Consider the following 18932-nt stretch of genomic DNA (forward strand, 5'->3'; position numbering starts at 1 on the left):
TTTTAAAAAGTTATCAAGCTCTTAACAAATCACCCTTTATTAGGTATTGGCAATTCAATTGTTTACGTTAAATTCAAAATATTCAATAATGTAGATATTCAAAATATTCAATAGTTAATAAAAAACAAAAAAGTTGGGGAACGGAGTTCAACACAATTCTTTTGTGAGGGTACATATATAAAGTTTTTAGGTTTTTGTTACGAAGAAGTCGTTTAAACCAGAAATTCTGTCCTCATTTGACGGGTGGCTGGGTTCATACTTCAATGATATACAATGATATTAACGAAATGGCTCATTTTCAAAGATGAATATTCTCAATTTAATACAAAAAATAAATATTAAGAAAACCACTTTTTTTATTTTTATGTCAGTAGATGGAGTAGATTTTGTGTCCAAAATTGTATATTAGGTTAATATTGCCTCTACGGTACATTGTAAAGAGTTAATTTGATATCTTTCTATAGATAATCTTTCTGTGTCCCACCCTAATATGTCCGTATGTATTTTCTCAAACCCCACATAGTAATCGGGAGTATGTGGGAGACATACCAAAATTTCGTATCCCAATTTGAGTGTCACTACTTGACTGGAGGCTAAAAACTCGTGTTCCAATGAATTCATAACACACAGACGAGAGCGAGAATGGGTGTGTATGTGTATACACTACCAAAAACGTGCACACACACACACACATCCACACGCACACTTATGCATTATACATGGATGGATGGATGTGTAGTTTACATTTAATTTAATCAATTTAAATATTTATTCCAGATGTTAGTGTTGTTTGTCACAGTGTACTCAATTTTGCAATATTTGTGTATTACTACGATCTGCATACGAAAAATTTCATTCATTTCATTTCGAGTGCTGAAAGAGACTCAACTTTTGATTAAAAACAAACACTTGGCCATGCAAGAAGTATGGGGAAAAATACACCACACATAGAACAACAAAAACAATGAAAACCTACATAAATTCCCAAATCGCATTCATCATCACGCTGCAGATTAAATACTTGCACCCCCCCTCCGCCATCCCTCAGTCCCGAACACTGGACAAACCCAGAATTTTTGTTTTTCCTCTGCCTTTCTTTTTGTTAGAGTTTTATTGATTTTGTACTGCACAATTTTATTCCTTTATCTATGGCATTTAGACCATGGTGACTAGTGGATATGATGACAGGTGACCCAATTAATGATAGATTTTCCAAATAATTTTAAGTTCCTTTTTTTTTTGTTGATTTTAATGCATTCTCTAATCTGGACATTTAAAATTGAAAATAGGAAAAAATTTAAGTTTAACTAAAATTGAAGAACAAAATTGCTGGAGTAAATGTTTCTTAAATTTTTTGTTAATTATAGTTGGAACATGTACTTTAAATTGAAATAGGCATGTTAAGAAGATCTTTTCTTGATGATTGCAAAAATCTTTTGTGTAAAGATTTTTTTTTTTTTGATAAGTTATCCTACTCGTACTTTGCGAAAAAAATGGATGTCTGCTTTTATAAAAGCATTAAACATTTCTAAATTAGAAAATACAATACTCCAAACCAAACCAAAAATTCGAATCTTGGAGTGTGATTAAAATCTCCAAGTTTCCAGCTGCACTTTTCGTTTTTACTAAACCCTCAAGCGATTTATGAGCAAATTTGAAAATTTGCCCAGACATGTGTATTCATGTCTGGGCAATATAATAAAACCAAATTATAGGAAAAATGAAATAGTCAACTGACATATAAGAAATATATCACCAGACTTCTTCTCAGAGGAACTGGCTCTCTGCCAAGTGTAAAGAAATCCTTCAGTTTAATTTGAATACCCCTAATAACCGCAAATGATCGCTCAAAGCATAATGTCTCAGTGAAAAAGGGGAAATCCTTTGGAACTAACAGGTTGGCTGATAAGTCCCCGGCCTGACACATAGATGGCGTCGCTAGTATTAAATGCATATTATTTTTATATAGTACCAACCTTCAAATAATTCGTGTAAAATTTGACGTCTGTAAGTCAATTAGTTTGTGAGATAGAGCGTCTTTTGTGAATCAACTTTTGTTATTTGAAAAAAAAAAAAAAACAAAAAATATAGAAAAAAAGGAATTTCGTGTTTTGATAAAATACTGTTTTCTGAAGGGAAAAAATACGGTGGAAGCAAAAACTTGGCTTGATAATGAGTTTCTGCCCCAGGGAGATCAACAATAATTGATTGGTATGCAAAATTCAAGCGTGGTGAAATGAGCACGGAGGACGGTGAACGCAGTGGACGCCCGAAAGAGGTGGTTACCGACGAAAACATCAAAAAAATCCACACAATGATTTTGAATGACCGTAAAATGAAGTTGATCGAGATAGCAGAGGCCTTAAAGATATCAAAGGAATGTGTTGGTCATATCACTCATCAATATTTGGATATGCGGAAGCTCTGTGCAAAATGGGTGCCTCGCGAGCTCACATTTGACCAAAAACAACAACGTGTTGATGATTCTGAGCGGTGTTTGCAGCTGTCAACTCGTAATACTCCCGAGTTTTTCCGTCGATATGTGACAATGGATGAAACATGGCTCCATCACTATACTCCTGAGTCCAATCGATAGTCGGCTGAGTGGACAGCAACCGGTGAACCGTCTCCGAAGCGTGGAAAGACTCAAAAGTCCGCTGGCAAAGTAATGGCCTCTGTTTTTTAGGATGCGCATGGAATAATTTTTATCGATTATCTTGAGAAGGGAAAAACCATCAACAGTGACTATTATATGGCTTTATTGAAGCGTTTGAAGGTCGAAATCGCGGCAAAACGGCCCCATATGAAGAAGAAAAAAGTGTTGTTCCACCAAGACAACGCACCGTGCCACAAGTCATTGAGAACGATGGCAAAAATTCATGAATTGGGCTTCGAATTGCTTCCCCACCCACCGTATTCTTCTCAGACCTCAAAAGGATGCTCGCAGGGAAAAAATTTGGCTGGAATGAAATGGTGATCGCCGAAACTGAGGCCTATTTTGCGGCAAACCCGAAGGAGTAATACCAAAATGGTATCAAAAAATTGGAAGGTCGTTATAATCGTTGTTTCGCTCTTGAAGGGAACTATGTTGAATAATAAAAACGAATTTTGACAAAAAATGTGTTTTTCTTTGTTAGACCGGGGACTTATCAGCCAATCTGTTATGTAATAGGACAACGTACATGAGAGCCTCAGGGAATTCCTATAGAAAATGGTTAAAATGTTGAAAGTACGAATTCTAACGAGTTTCGAACAACACTTCTCATTACATAATTTCAGGCTATGAAAACTTTCTCATAATAATCAATCGAATCAAGTCAAATGAATGGGCTTGAAGGCGAGTTTTTGTCACTTAATATAAAACTGTACACTGGTAGTTAGTCTTGGGCAAAATGTTCACCGTAGTGATTCAGATTTATCGTTCGGTTTTTTTATATAGGAACTAGTTTCTCGAAAGCGTTCCTCCGTTCCATCTCGTGCTAAAATTCGTACTGCTTTTAATATTTGCCATCACTATAATCTATGTACTAAAGACAGGTTCGGTCTTATTTAACTGTTGACTCTCTTTCACAAGCTAACAACACTTATTCATAAGCAAGAAGTAGAAAACAAAAGAACAGGAATATAAATGTTTGGATAAATTTTCCATATTCGATGTAGTTTTTAACTGAACTACTTTTTGTTTTTTTTTTAATTAAAAAAATCAGCTTTAATCGCCCGACCGCAGCGTCAATGAAATTCAACATTTATTTTCTCTCTAAGGGTATCTCTCAGAAAGTATTTTTTGTACCGGATGTGAAACATCTGTCCAAAGTGAAATGAGATCAGTGTTGCCAGTATTGGGGATTTTCCTCAAATTGGGGTTATTTTTTTTTGTAGATGGGGACGAAATTCGTTCAGTGTAATATAAAAAAAGGTACAAAAGGGTAGACATGAATTTTAACTAGAAACGGACACGTCTTTCTACTCTACTTACTTGTTTTACTAAGCTACGTTAAGACATTTTTCTACAATTGTGAAATCATTTCGTAAGGAATCGGGCATAAATATTGCCCTCTCATCATTGTTCATCACTGATTTGGACAATATATCTCATAAATAAAGAAATGATGAAGATGGATTACTTTCATATTTATCTATCACCCAATTTTATTACTTGATTATTTCGCTCATAAATACATGATGACCGAACTCCCATTTTCATTTTTCGAATTCAATTTTTTAAATTATTACCGATATTCTACCTCAGAGCCTATTTTTTATTTTTTTATACCCTGTGTCACACTGTGGAACAGGGTATTATAAGTTAGTGCATATGTTTGTAACACCCAGAAGGAGACGAGATAGACACATGGTGTCTTTGGCAATAATGCTCAGGGTGGTTCCCTGAGTCGATATAACCATGTCCGTCTGTCCGTCTGTCTGTGAACACATTTTTGTGATCAAAGTCTAGGTCGCAATTTAAGTCCAATCGTCTTCAAATTTGGCACATGTTCCTAATTTGGGTCAGAATAGAACCCTATTGATTTTGGAAGAAATCGGTTCAGATTTAGATACAGCTCCCATATATATCTTTCGCCCGATATGCACTAATATGGACCCAGCAGCCAGAGTTTTATACCGATTTGCTTAAAATTTTGTACAAACATAACACTTAGTCCTATAGTCAAGTGTGCAAAATTTGATTGAAATCGGTTCAGATTTAGATATAGCTCCCATATATATATTTCGCCCAATATGGACTTATATGGCCCCAGAAGCCAGATTTTTGGCCGAATTTGGTTGAAATTTTGCACTAGGAGTACAATTAGTATTATAGTCAAGTGTGCAAAATTTGATTGAAATCGGTTCAGATTTAGATATAGCTCCCATATATATCTTTCTGCCGATATGGACTAATATGGTCCTAAAAGCCAGAGTTTTTGCCCAATTTGGTTGAAATTTTGCACAGGGTGTAGATTTAGCATTATAGCTATGCGTGCCAAATTTTATTGAAATCGGTTCAGATTTATATATAGCACCATATATATCTTTCGCCCGATTTACACTCATATGACCACAGAGGCCAATTTTTAACTCCGATTTAGTTGATATTTTGCACAGGGAGTAGAATTAGCATTGTAGCTATGCGTGCCAAATTTGGTTGAAATCGGTTCAGATTTAGATATAGCTCCCATATATATCTTTCGCCCGATATGGACTAATATGGTCCTAGAAGCCAGAGTTTTGGCCCAATTTGTTTGAAATTTTGCACTAGGAGTACAATTAGTAGTGCAGATAAGTGTGCAAAATTTGATTGAAATCGGTTCAGATTTAGATATAGCTCCCATATATAAATATCTTTCGCCCGATATTGACTAATATGGTTCTAATAGTCAGAGTTTTGGCCCAATTTGGTTGAAATTTTGCACAGGGAGTAGATTTGGCATTGTAGCTTTGCGTGCCAAATTTGATTGAAATCGGTTCAGATTTATATATAGCTTCCATATATAGCTATCGCCCGATTTACACTCATATGACCACAGAGGCCAATTTTTAACTCCGATTTAGTTGATATTTTGCACAGGGAGTAGAATTAGCATTGTAGCTATGCGTGCCAAATTTGGTTGAAATCGGTTCAGATTTAGATATAGCTCCCATATATATGTTTTTTGATTTCGACAAAAATGGCCAAAATACCAAAATTTTCCTTGTAAAATCGCCACTGCTTAGTCGAAAAGTTGTAAAAATGACTCTAATTTTCCTAAACTTCTAATACATATATATCGAGCGATAAATCGTAAATAAACTTTTGCGAAGTTTCCTTAAAATTGCTTCAGATTTAAATGTTTCCCATATTTTTTATTAAAAATGTGTTCCACCCTAGTACATTAGCCAACTTAAATTTTGAGTCTATAGATTTCGTAAAAGTCTATCAAATTCTGTCCAAATCGAGTGATATTTAAATGTATGTATTTGGGACAAACCTTTATATATAGCACCCAACAGATTTGACGGATGTGATATGGTATCGAAAATTTAGATCTACAAAGTGGTGCAGGGTATAATATAGTCGACCCCGCCCGACTTTAGACTTTCCTTACTTGTTTTTCATAAAAACGTGTCTAAAATCTATTGGGTATTTTTGTGAGGAATTTTGATTTAAATTGTGGATTTTTGGAAGGTGAAAGCGACCTAATTTGGGGGGAATAGCCAGAAAAATACTGACAACACTGAATAAGATTTTAAATAAGAAAAAACGGAAATAGTGCCGGCCGTTCCTCTTGGCGAATCGTTCATTGCAACTAATTCATTCCGTAACGACACAAGACTCGAACATCAGTTATGGGATTGCAAATCATGGTAGTAACCAAAAAAAAAATGGAGAATATTAAATTATCTTGCTATATTGACATCAAAAACACTCGGAAATAAGAAAAGCGGATTTTTTTTGCCGGCAAGATTGTTCATCGCGGAAAAAGGTTTTGCCTATCGCTGTGGTTATATTTACATACTATAACTGTTGTCCGGAGCGATCGCTTAAGCTTAAGTTGACAAAACTAATTTATGCGAATACAGGGGTTGGGGGATGATTGACCGTGTTTTTTTTTTTGCATTATCCGCTTCGAAGTACTGTGAAACCTCTCAAACTTGGACACTCCGAAAACACGACACCTCTCAAATGTGGACAATTTTCGTGACAGGTTTGCTATATTATTACAGTAAAAGTAACCTCTGATAACCTCTGTGCGTTTCACCGTACATTTTAATCTAAAGGTGGGTACCGTTTTTCGAGTTGAAAATCGCTTTATTTTCGCGATTACTTTTCCTGAAATAATCAAATTTATAAATGAAAACAAACATATTCATGTAAATCTAGAGGAACAAGAAACTGCACATCAATTGAGATAATTTATCTGCTTTATATTGAACGGTTTTAATAAAGTAACATCGCAAATTTCAACGCGAAAAGCGAACATAGTACTCACCTTAATATACAACTTTCCAATTTTTTACGTTACGATACATTGGAAAACGGTCTAGATAATCATTCTAAAAGAAATGAATGAAATTTGCATTGTCTTCATGAAAAACTTTATAATCTCACCGTGCAATCAATTTGGCCAATGTTGGCTTATCGATAATGAATAAAGAGAATTAAAATTAATATGGGAGTTATACTGAAAGAAAAAGTTTTCTTTTCCGAGGAACTAAATTGTAGATAAACGAAGTTTCCTTTCCTTCGTTCCCGAGGAAAGTATTTTTTCTTTTTGGGCGTAGAAAACTGAATATGTCAGTTTGGAGTTTGTGTACCGCAAAATTTTTTTAGTTAAAGTTAATTTATTTCCCTCTTTATAATTTTTAACATAATATAGTCCTAAATTATTCACACACACACACACCTACCCACACACATATCTAACCAAATACAGCATTCGCCAAAACCCTGTTTGATGGTGTGATTAATACATATAGATAAGATAATTTCACGCCTAAAGGTGGGTATTAAGTTCGAGTTTAACCGCTAAAATCGCTAAAGTGAAAACTAAATCAGTAAGAAAAATGCATGAAATTATACATATTTGTTGCAAACTTTATTGTAACTTGATGGCGAAAAGCCCAAAGCAAATTTTCACAAAGTTTGTATTCCTTAAAATGGATTATTAAAGAAAAGTAATCGTGAAAAAATGACGTTTTTAGCGGCTAAACTCGAACTTAATACCCACCTTAAGAAATGAAATTTTCGCTGACGAAATATTCGTTAATTTTGTTCATAAACCTATTAAACTTATGGAAAATCTAAATTTTATTTCAATTATAAAAAATATTTTAGTTTTCTTAGGGACTCCAGAGATGACAAGCACATTGGGTTCAAGGTCTCATGGCATGACCAATCCCCTCACTTTGAACCTAATGCTTTGAAACATTTTTCTGATTATTTCTTTTGTTTTCTAAGATTCCAAGAAATTTTGTTTCTTTAATTTAGCTCTGCACTGCTATGTTCACTGTATTGCACATCGCACTTTGCACAATGCATTTGCTCTTTTTCCCACTTTGTCTAATTTTTTTTTTGTTTCATATCCTTAAGCAACAGCATCTCTTAAGAATTTTTTGCCTGAATTTTGATGCACAAAAAAAAAAAAAAAACAATAAAAACGTCATTGATGATTAAATCACAAATAATCGATAAATGCACAATTAATTGTATTCTCACTTTATTGATCCACTTTTGTTTTATTTTGTTTAAAAGCACTGCACAAAGATTATCCTTTGAGTTCCATTTGCCTCTTTTTGATTTTCGGATATTTTTTACCCTTCACTATCCTCTCTTTTGATGTCTCGCACATATTTCCTTCTTTTTTGTCAGCACTTTGCATTTGAACGCGGCGCTAGGTGCACGGCGCCCGCCACAGTTGTATGTTTGGTTTGGTACGAAAATATTAATCCGAAATCGCGTAAATCCTCATTATGGGGCATTGCTTTATGTACCATGCGGTCGTCCGGCTAGCTGCCAAACATTAACATGGACTTTGCGGTTGGCTAAAACGACAAATCACCTGTGGTCAATTTATCAATACGGTGGAGGGGGGCACGTACACTCAGCCAAAGCACTGGTTGTCCGTGGACAACCTCATTGAATGGCATCCAAATGGCAGATATGTTCCACTTTGCCAGATGTAATTATTTATTTGCTGTGATCGCTTAATCCTCATTGGTAATGGCCAACATTGGTTATTGGAGTAAGTGAACTAACTTATCACTATTCGCTCAAGTGCATCGTCATTGGATACAAATGTGGAGGGAACTAAATTGCAAATACTAAAGTTAGATAACAGTGTTGCCACTAATGCAACACTATCTACATAGAGAATTTTTATTTTCTTTTATTTTAAAATTTGTCGTTTGTGTTATGATTAAGACTAACTGTGGATGAGTTCACAGTGAAGTTGAAAAAAATGTGTGGTAATTTAGGTGTGTTCCATATGCTGCTCCAGCTACACAATCTCTCTATTTACAGAAAAAAAAAAAAACATAAATACGATTTGGAAACCATCATTGCTTGTAATAGGTATTTTTTGTAAAACAAAATATTGTTTTTACTTGCTTATGTGCCCCACTTTTATGTAAAAAAAATAATATTATGGTTTGTTCCCGCATTTGCAAACATTTTGCGAATTGGCTGTTTTAGCGTGTTCTGGCCATCCGAATACGCAAACTTTTGACGAATTAAATTAAATCCCTAGTAGTTGAGCTCCCGAATCCAATATTGTGCGGCTTATTCTCATGTCGTTACAACCAAATAGGTCCACAATCAAAGATGACAATAGATAATATCCTTAATAAAAATTCAAATACCCGGCATGTTAAGATTGATTGTGATTGTATTCACGCAATGAAGCATTTGGCAACCTCGAAAGCTGCTCTGTCAGAGAGAATAAAAAGACAAGAAGACGAAACTTTGAAAGGAAACTGCGTCAGTAGGTGGCAGTCATGAGGAAAATTTCTCTAATATCATGCAGTTTTTGTCGGCGCTTCTCTCAAATATCATACAGTTTGTGTCGGCGTCACCCAATTCAGGTCTCTGTCGACTTTACGAAACTTAAAGAAAATAAGATTTAAAACCTACTTTGTAGTAACAAATGTTCTTTTTGATAAATGTTTTCATTGCATTACATTTTTTGGCAGATAATTTGAAATTATAACTGCCGATGCCTTTATACACAATTTATCAAAACAGCGCTTCGACCGCGAAGTCGGTAATACCAAAGCTGCTGGTATTGTGCGACATCTATACGGTTGGCATTTGTTGTTTTTGTAGAAGAGAAATTTTCGTCTTCTGACTCTGTGAGCAAAGTAAACCCATCACCTGGCTTGCGTTGCCTTACTGTGAACTTAAATTTAATTTCAAATCTTGCGAACATGCCTAATAAATTTAATATTGTAAAAAAGGAAAAATATAATAATAATGCAATGATAATGCATTACAGGAAATTCAATATAGTGCTGTAACGCTTGTCTCTACTTTTTACTCAAACTCATAGAAATCTGTAACGTTTACAAAAAAAAAATGTTTTTGTTATTTGAATCCAATTTCAATTTTATCAATATACACAGATCAATTGATTTTTTTTAATTACGAACATGAGAGAATCAATCACCGAAGCAGTTTAACTGATTGCATAATTTAATTTTAATTGGAAAAATATGGATAATATTTTTTTTTTCTGTGTACCAATATGAAATTGCAATTGTTGTTTTTCTTGGTTTCTTGTGTAAGTAAAACCAGAGAGTATTAGAAAACAAGAGGACGAAAATTTCTCTTCTTCAAAAACAACAAATGTCAACCGTATAGATGTCGCACAATGCCTGCAGATTTGGTATTACCGACGTTGCGGTCGAAGCGCTGATACGATAATTTGTTTATAAAGGCATCGGCAGTTATAATTTCAAATTGTCAAATTTAATAGAATGAAAAGATTTATATAAACGAACATTTGTTATTAAAAAGTAGGTTCTAAATCATATTTTCCTTACGTTTCATTAAGCCGGCAGAGAACTGACTGGGTGACGCCGACGCAAACTGTATGATATTTGAGAGAAGCGTCGACAAAAACTGCATGATATTAGAGAAGTTTTCCTCATGACGCCACCTACTGACGCAGTTTCGCTTGACAGTTTCGTTCTCTTGTTTTCTTAATACTCTCTGACAAAACGCATCCGCCCTATGTTTGCATAATCGCATTTACATATCAACAAATTTTAATCATAGATTGGCATGTGGAAGTTTGAAATAATTTATACCAGCGAAATGAAATTAAAACTTCATATATTTCACGAAATTCGGATTATTTTTCCACTGAGCTATATGTCTAGAATATAAGAAAAAATATTTTTCTATAAAAAATGGGTACTAAGTTTGGTTTTCGATTTGAAAACCACTCTGCAAGCAGGAAGTTTTTGAATCAGGCAATTTCAAGTATGGAAATGATACGCAACCTATACTTTCTTCCCTTTATTCATATGTTTTTGTTCAGAGTTAGCTGCAAATTTTTTGATTGCCTTTTTATACTAACCACCATAAGATGGGAGTATAAGAAGTGTTCCATTCCGTTGGGAACACATCGAAATATCGATTTAATATATACATATAATGTATATAGCGTCATTAAAACTGAGCTAACGGCATTCTTTCACTGATATAAAGTAACTTTTTTAATACAGTGAAAATATTCGTTAATATTACGAAAAGTTTCGTTGTTTAGAAAAAAGTGCATTATATTTACGAATTTGTTTTGACGGCTCATTTTTTGTTTTTTGACGAATTTCGTTAATATAACAAAGTTTTTCTACCAGTGTATATTCTTGATCATCTTGATCTTGATCTATCGATGTCCCTCTGTGTGTATGCTGTAATAACGACGCTGCCTTCAATAATGACGATATCGCAATTTACCACAGATATTTTTTAATGCCTTAAAAAGGTCAACGTCAAATATAGCCCATATCGGTGCAGGATTTTTTTTTATCAGAGTTGTGTGAAATAAACAAATCCCATTTTAGGTCTATAGGGAGCTATATCATGATGATAGAGTTTTGATTCATTCTACCTATTGGATTTCTTGAGGACATAGAAACGATTTTCTAGAATTTGGGAAATCAAAGTTGTTTTGGACCAACAAATAGATATCTAAAATGTTATGAGATATTAAAGATATTTTAGATACATAAATAGATATATCAAATTTTATTTATGTCGGTCCATGTTTTGGCATGTATACCTATCTGAGATATAATTAGATATAAATGTGTATTATTCCATATATGACTAGATCTAACATCAGATCCTATTAAATATAGGGATAGATGTAATTATATCTAAGGCAATAGATGTAGGCCAATATTGAAATTTGATCAGATCTATTTCTACAATAATTAGATATGATTAGATCCTACCATTTTCGGATCCACTTATATCTAATTTTATCAAATTAGATCTCTCAAATTTTACTTGGGTCGTTATATTAAATTTATAGGCTTCATTCATTCAGATCGGTTATTAACGGATTTTCCATAATATCATATAGATATTCAACTCGTCCATTGCGACGAAGTTTTTTTCACAGGACGTTATTATATTTGATCCAAGGAATTGGATATACAAGAGTTGGCCCGGTTTAATATATGTCAATATATACATATTTGATATTACAAAACCTATTGTTTTGTAATTAATTAATAAAATTATAATTAAAAATTTAGATTTATGGGACATATGTATTTCGATGTTCTGAATTGTTATATTCAAAGCTTAATTATATCATTCTCTTGTTTCAATGTCATTAAATTTTTTACATTTATTTTATAATTATTTGGGATTGTGTTTAAATCTGCCTTTCTTACAACAATAACCAGGATACCATTTATTTCGGCGTAGTTTAAGCAGAATCGTTTCTGTGGTTAACCTGTTTTTGTAGTTAATTATCAATACATTTAATTTTATACATACATCACAAGTTGAAGGAGAACAACAACAATATCACTGTTATACCCAATGCATTACACTCTCGTTTAGCCAATCGCATAGTCACCAAAGGACGAACGAATGCTACATAAACTCACTGCAAATTTCGACGCTCCTCACCACATTTTGGATAGGTGGAAACATTCAACTTTTCTTACACCACTTTTTGATTTTATTTTCCATTTTGCATATTATTTCACCACAGGTATCTCAACTTAATATTTCACTAAATGAGCATACACTCTCGCTTATCCTTTTAGTTTTTTTTTTTTTTTTGTTGATGGGTGTCAAACACTTTGCGACAGAAGCAACATATGAATAGCGAATACGGGGCTGCTAATACAATTAAGTTAATTTTCGCACAAATAAATTTTCAATATCAACTCAAAATATATTTGAGAAATTTTTTAAAAATGTTAGGGTGAATTCTATACGTAAGCCACTTCATGCCTCGGCATTTCAGCAAAGTTGTTAAAAATATATTTTCAATTTTTTAAAATGCTAAGATTTGCAATAATAATTGGACTACGCAAATTTTAAATGTAAATTTAACCAACGAAGCGAATTCGTAAAAACAACAAAATTTGCCATCATTATTACGAATTTTCTCTTAAATAATGAAAAGTTTCATAGTCTTGACGAAAATCTTCGTTGTCTGAATGTAAAATATTGTTGGCTTTATTTTTAATAAAATGTTTGTGTTGTGTGCAAAACTCGCATACTCTCGATCATCGTGGAAGAATCTATTCATTCGTGGTATGTGCGAATCGCATACATATAGAACTCAATATCTCGTTCTGTTAAAAAATTATCCTATGTACTTGTCATTTTTTGAGTTAATTTGACAAACTTCATTACTAAATACTAGAGAAGATGCAAACTTATTTCCAAAACAAATTAACAATAATAATAACAAGTTCAAACAAATATTTCTTCATCCTTCGAAAGAATTTGCTTCATTATAATGATTGGTTGAAATCAATCAGCTCGAACCACCATATGTTGCTTCTGGCGCTATGAAGAATGTGTACCCCTTAAAATATCTTTATCTCTGCTATTATCCAATGTTCAAATCACTATCGTCGTATTTTTCTTTGAAATTTCGACTACAGAGTGGATTTAAACTAGTTTGAAGTCACATTACACTCATTCTCAATTTTGTTGAATTGTTCAAGGGATTAAAAAAATCAAGGTTTATTATACAACTGGGCATATGCGTAAATCTCAAAACAGATAATTCATAGAGTAAAAGTCGTCTGAAAACATATTAAAATATTTTCTTAATACTAACTTTAATTACTACCAATAAATTTTTCCAACGTGTAAGTGAAAATTCCATAGACCTTAAAGAGTTAACTTTGCTGCATGGTATATAGTCGAAACCTTAATTTCCGATTGCTTTTTTTGTGAGTAGGAATCAGCAAGTCAATAGTAGGCTGACTGATTAAAAAATCCAAAGTCGACTTTTTATTATCTACAAAATCGAATTTCATACATCTTCAACATTGACTCATTGATGTTAATCAAAATCGAAGTTATTTGGCAAATCCAATTAATCGACATTTAAAGTTTGAATGCCGACTAATTGGACTCCGAGAAGTAATTTTTTGGGATTTATACTGTCAAAAAATTGTGAACGTAGAAAACGTCATATTCCTGTATAAAACGTAGTAAATGTCAAAAGTGCTTACAGGATCCTTAGATTTGATTTCAAAAACAATTTTTAGTATTTTAAATTATTAAAAAACTCCGATTTTAAAACGGCTAAGTGAAATCCGACTGACAGTAGTAAGCCTATATTTTCTTACTATTTGTATAAGTAAAAGGTATTCTAAAATCAAGTAAGACATAAATGGTTCTAAAAAACTTATACTGTACAAAAAATACTGATATTGTCAAAAACTACGATTTTACGAAGGTTATAATTTTCTTCTAACTAACAGCAATTTTTTTATAATAAAAAGGCGTTAATACAAAAATTTTAAAAACTATGAAATAAACGGCTCTAAGAAACGTATTCTGTATACATTCTTATATTGTCAAAAACTATGTAGTTTATGAAGCTTTACGACGTATTTGACGCAGGGATGGAAAACAAAATTTTGAAGAAAGTACACAAAAGGTATTTTTTTGAGCGAAAAAGTAATTTTCACTACATTTCAACAAAAATTCCATTGGAAGATTATTGAGCTCCTTAAGACTGAATTTAAAAAAAAAATGAAATTTTATTTGTCAACTTTATTTCTAATTTTTTTATTTCTATATTCGTTACAAAGCCTTTGGACTCTGTGTTCCTTAACTCGAAAACGGCCATAGACTGCCGCAAATCTCTCAACGAGATGGCTGAGCAGTACAATATTCACCTAATATGGGTGCCTGGCCATAGGAACATACCGGGGAACTGCGAAGTAGATGAGTTAGCAAGGCTAGGAACTATCTTACATATTCCAGGGGAACTAGAATCTGTTGGTATGCCTCTGGCCACCTGCAAGCTCTTACTGCGTGAGAAGGCTGTTATGATGGCCAATATTCGATGGGAGAATTGCAAGGGTTGTAACGACACCAAGCAAATATGGCCCCATTTAAACTTAAACCGCACACTAGATATGCTAGTGTTCTCCAGGCGTCAGATAGCACTCCTGATATCTGCTATAACGGGTCGCTGCCTGATAGGCGAATTTGCAAAAACTATAGGTGCGAAGTATAATGACTACTGTATGAGCTGTCATGATGCGGAGGAAAAGGAATCAATAAAACACCTCTTGTGTGAGTGTCCTGCATTTTGTGTAAGGCGTAAGCAAATTTTAGGGGCATGTAGCTTCAGATTACTGGCGGACCTGGAAAACGTTAACTCAAGCAGTTTGTTAATGTTTTTGGAGCAATCTGGTTGGTTCAACAAAAGTAAATAATAGAGAACGTTCAGTGGTTAAGAATAGAAGTGCCCATTAGTAATAGGTATTTTTAGTTAAATGTGGTATCACAATGGACTGAGTAGTTTAAGTGAGCCTGAAATTTAATCGGGCAGCCACTTTAACCTAACCTAACCTAACCTACAAAGACTACTGTAGTATTGTATTCACGGTTGCCATAGTTGTAGTATTCATGGTACTTCACAAATTTTCTGTTGATAAATAAAATAAATTTTTGACAACATTTTCTATAGAAATAAAGTTTTGACAAAATTTTCTATAGAAATAAAGTTTTGACCAAATTTTCTATAGAAATAAAGTTAGAAATAAAATTTTCACAAAATTATCTATACAGATAAAATTTTTGATAGAAATGAAATGTTGACAAAATTGTCTAAAGAAATAAAAAGTTGACAGAATTTTCTATAGAAATAAAACTTGGCAAAATTTTCTATAAGAATAAAATTTTTACAAAATTTTCTATGGAAATAAAATTTTGACAAAATTTTGTATAGAAATAAAAGTTTGACAAAATTTTCTACCGAAATAAAATTTTGACAAAATTTTCTATAGATATAAAATATTGACAATTTTTTGAATGCAAATAATATTTTGACAAAATTTTCTATAGATATAAAATTTTGACAAAATTTTCTATTGAAATAAAACTTTGACAAGATTTTCTGTAGAAATAAAATTTTGACAAAATTTTCTGTAAAAATAAAATTTTGACAAAATTTTCTATAGATATAAAACGTTGACAAATTTTTATGGAAATAAAATTTTGAAAAAATTTTCTATAGAAATAAAATTTTGACAAAATTTTCTATAAAAATATAATTTTGACAAAATTTTTCTATAGAAATAAATTTTGGACAAAAGTTTGTATAGAAAAATATGTACAATTTTTCTATACAAATAAAATGTTGACATAATTTTCTATAGAAATAAAATGTTGACAAAACTTTCTGAAGAAATAAATTTTTGCAAAATAATATTTTTGGTAAGATTTTCTCCAAATGTTGGTAGAATATTTTCGAACGTGACTGTAATGGTTCGCATTATTTTAGTACGTCTTATAGAGAAAGTGTTCGTGTGGAAACCTAATATAGAATCGCACGCTGTTTTGACTAAAACATTCCTCCCGCATGAACTTGTCTGTTTTGCCAAATTTGTAAAAGACTATTAGCAAATAAGTTTGTTAAAGACTTTCTCAAAATATTAAAATATTTTGTCAAAACTATTGTACAATAAATCTGATATCGGCTCAAAAATGCCTACATAAAAGGTACTAAATCATTCGCGGGGGTACTACGGTACTGACCAGGGTCAGTAAAAAGTATTGAAAAAAGTACTATAGTACTGCGTTTTCCATCCCTGATTTGACGTATGGTAAGATACGTACTTAATGTGTGTCTAATATCTTAAAGTTTACGACAAACCATTTCTGCTAATTTTAAATGTTTCAGCCCCAACTATTGGTCAATTTCATAGTCTTCAGTATAGATCTGGTGAGGGAAGATCAAAACAAAATAAAATATCAGATCACTGTGTTTGTAGTTATGTGAAGATATAAAGTTAGCAGAATTTTTTGGGGATAAAACTTTAAAATTTAAAACAAAATCGAAAATTATTTAAGAAATCGGATTTCTATGATCCGTATTACTCCATAGGAACCAAACATAACAATTTTTTTTTAGGTCATGCGGTCCTAAGATTTCTTACAATGTCTCCTTCTATTTTAGTCCATTCGTCGTATATGTGCCTAAGTTTATCAGAAAATCGACATAAGTTGGCAAGTATGTAATTTATATTCCTAATTTATACCATTGTGTAGTGCAAAATAGAGATCACTAATTTAATAGAATATTAATTATATTTTGAAAGGATGGTATGGCACAGAAATGTAAAAAGTGTGGCATTTAATAGTACAAAAGTATTATCAAGGCAGTCAATCTGACAACGTTAAAATGACACAATTCGTTGTCAAAACCACAGCCAGCTTGCATGATCTGGAAACGTAATGGTTAGAAAATTCTAATCAGGCAAACACGATTTAATTTTTAATGGCAAAGAAGAACTATGAGGACTCAAGTTCGAATTCGGACAATAATTTTATGACATTTTATTTATTTCTTTAACTCTTTCAATACTAAGAAATGGTGAAAAATATTTTTCAACATTTCTTATTTTTATTAATTTAAAGGTTTTCATTTCAACACTAAATTTACATTGAAATGAATTAATTTAAACATCTAAAATTATTTCCGATATTGTGACTGAAAACTTTTTTTTTTGCTTTACAAGCGTTGTCATAGCAACATCAAATGATTGTTTCACCACTTTTCATGACCAAAACAAAAAAAAAAAAAAAAACAACGCTGTTGAATATTCCATTTTAGTTGTCAACATAAAACTAACGGCGTTTTGCTTATCATTTTAGTCTGGTACCGAAACAGATTAAGGAATTTGATCAATAGTGTCATTGAAAAGAAAACGGCAGATACAAATCTATACACGCTTGACTGTACGAATGAACTTTTTTCATTTCTGGGAAAAAGTGTTGCCCCTATTTCATCTTAGTATCCTTCCAAAAGATTCGATTAAATCGTTTACATTTTGCAACCAATTTCGAAAATGTTTCACTTTTCATTTACAACTCCTTGAATGGGACATAAATATGGCAATTGAGTTTAATCCCTGTTGAACAAATCACTAAATTTGAGATGAGTTAATTCAGTCTTATTTTAATGATAACTTTTGACGATAAACATTTATACTACAAGATAATTAACAAAATTAAATAGAGAGAATGAAAGAGTGAGAGAGAATTATACCACATTATCAATATGAAATTTTAGTTCCGCCCAAGATTACACCATTTTCATTCGCCCGCGATCTGAATGTCGGCGATCGTACTAGCATTCAATGTGTCATTGGCACCGGTGACCTACCGCTCACATTCACCTGGCTAAAGGATGGAAAACCACTTCAACCGGCGGAGACTGCAGGCATGCAGTTTGCGCACAGTGCACGAGACAGCGGCAGTGTCAGCGGTGGGATTAGTGGTACCGGTGACGTTGCTGCATCGGGCTCCGGCTCACATCCGACATCGATCAACTATGGCCATGGACACGGCTTGAAAACCTACACGAATGACGTTGGTAGTAGCGGTGGTGATGGAGACGGCGGCATAGTGACAATTCGCCAAAATGATGATTTCACCAGCGCCCTCAGCATAACAAGTGTGACGAGGGCCCAGAGCGGCACCTACACATGTCGCGTCCAAAATGATGCCGCAACCGTATCGCACTCTGCACAGCTAAGAGTTAATGGTATATGACAAAAGCATGTTTGTGTTTGCATATCGAATTTTGACAAAATAAGCGCATGCCTACTTAGTATGTAAATATTCTTGTATATACATATATAGAGAAGATAACATATATAGCATGCTTAATTTAAAATTTAGAAACGCACTCAAAATATCTGTTTTCCATTTTCAGTTTCATTATCATTTT

General features: G+C 32.9%; 1 protein-coding gene across 1 annotated transcript in view; it reads left to right on the forward strand.

Annotated features, from left to right (window-relative positions):
* LOC142225701 (cell adhesion molecule Dscam2-like) overlaps positions 1-18932 on the forward strand; it is a 288289-nt gene that overhangs the window by 171606 nt on the left and 97751 nt on the right. The gene's annotated exons all lie outside the window — the stretch shown is intronic.

Source organism: Haematobia irritans, chromosome 2 (assembly GCF_050003625.1).
Source record: "Haematobia irritans isolate KBUSLIRL chromosome 2, ASM5000362v1, whole genome shotgun sequence".
Classification (NCBI taxonomy): Eukaryota; Metazoa; Arthropoda; class Insecta; order Diptera; family Muscidae; genus Haematobia; species Haematobia irritans.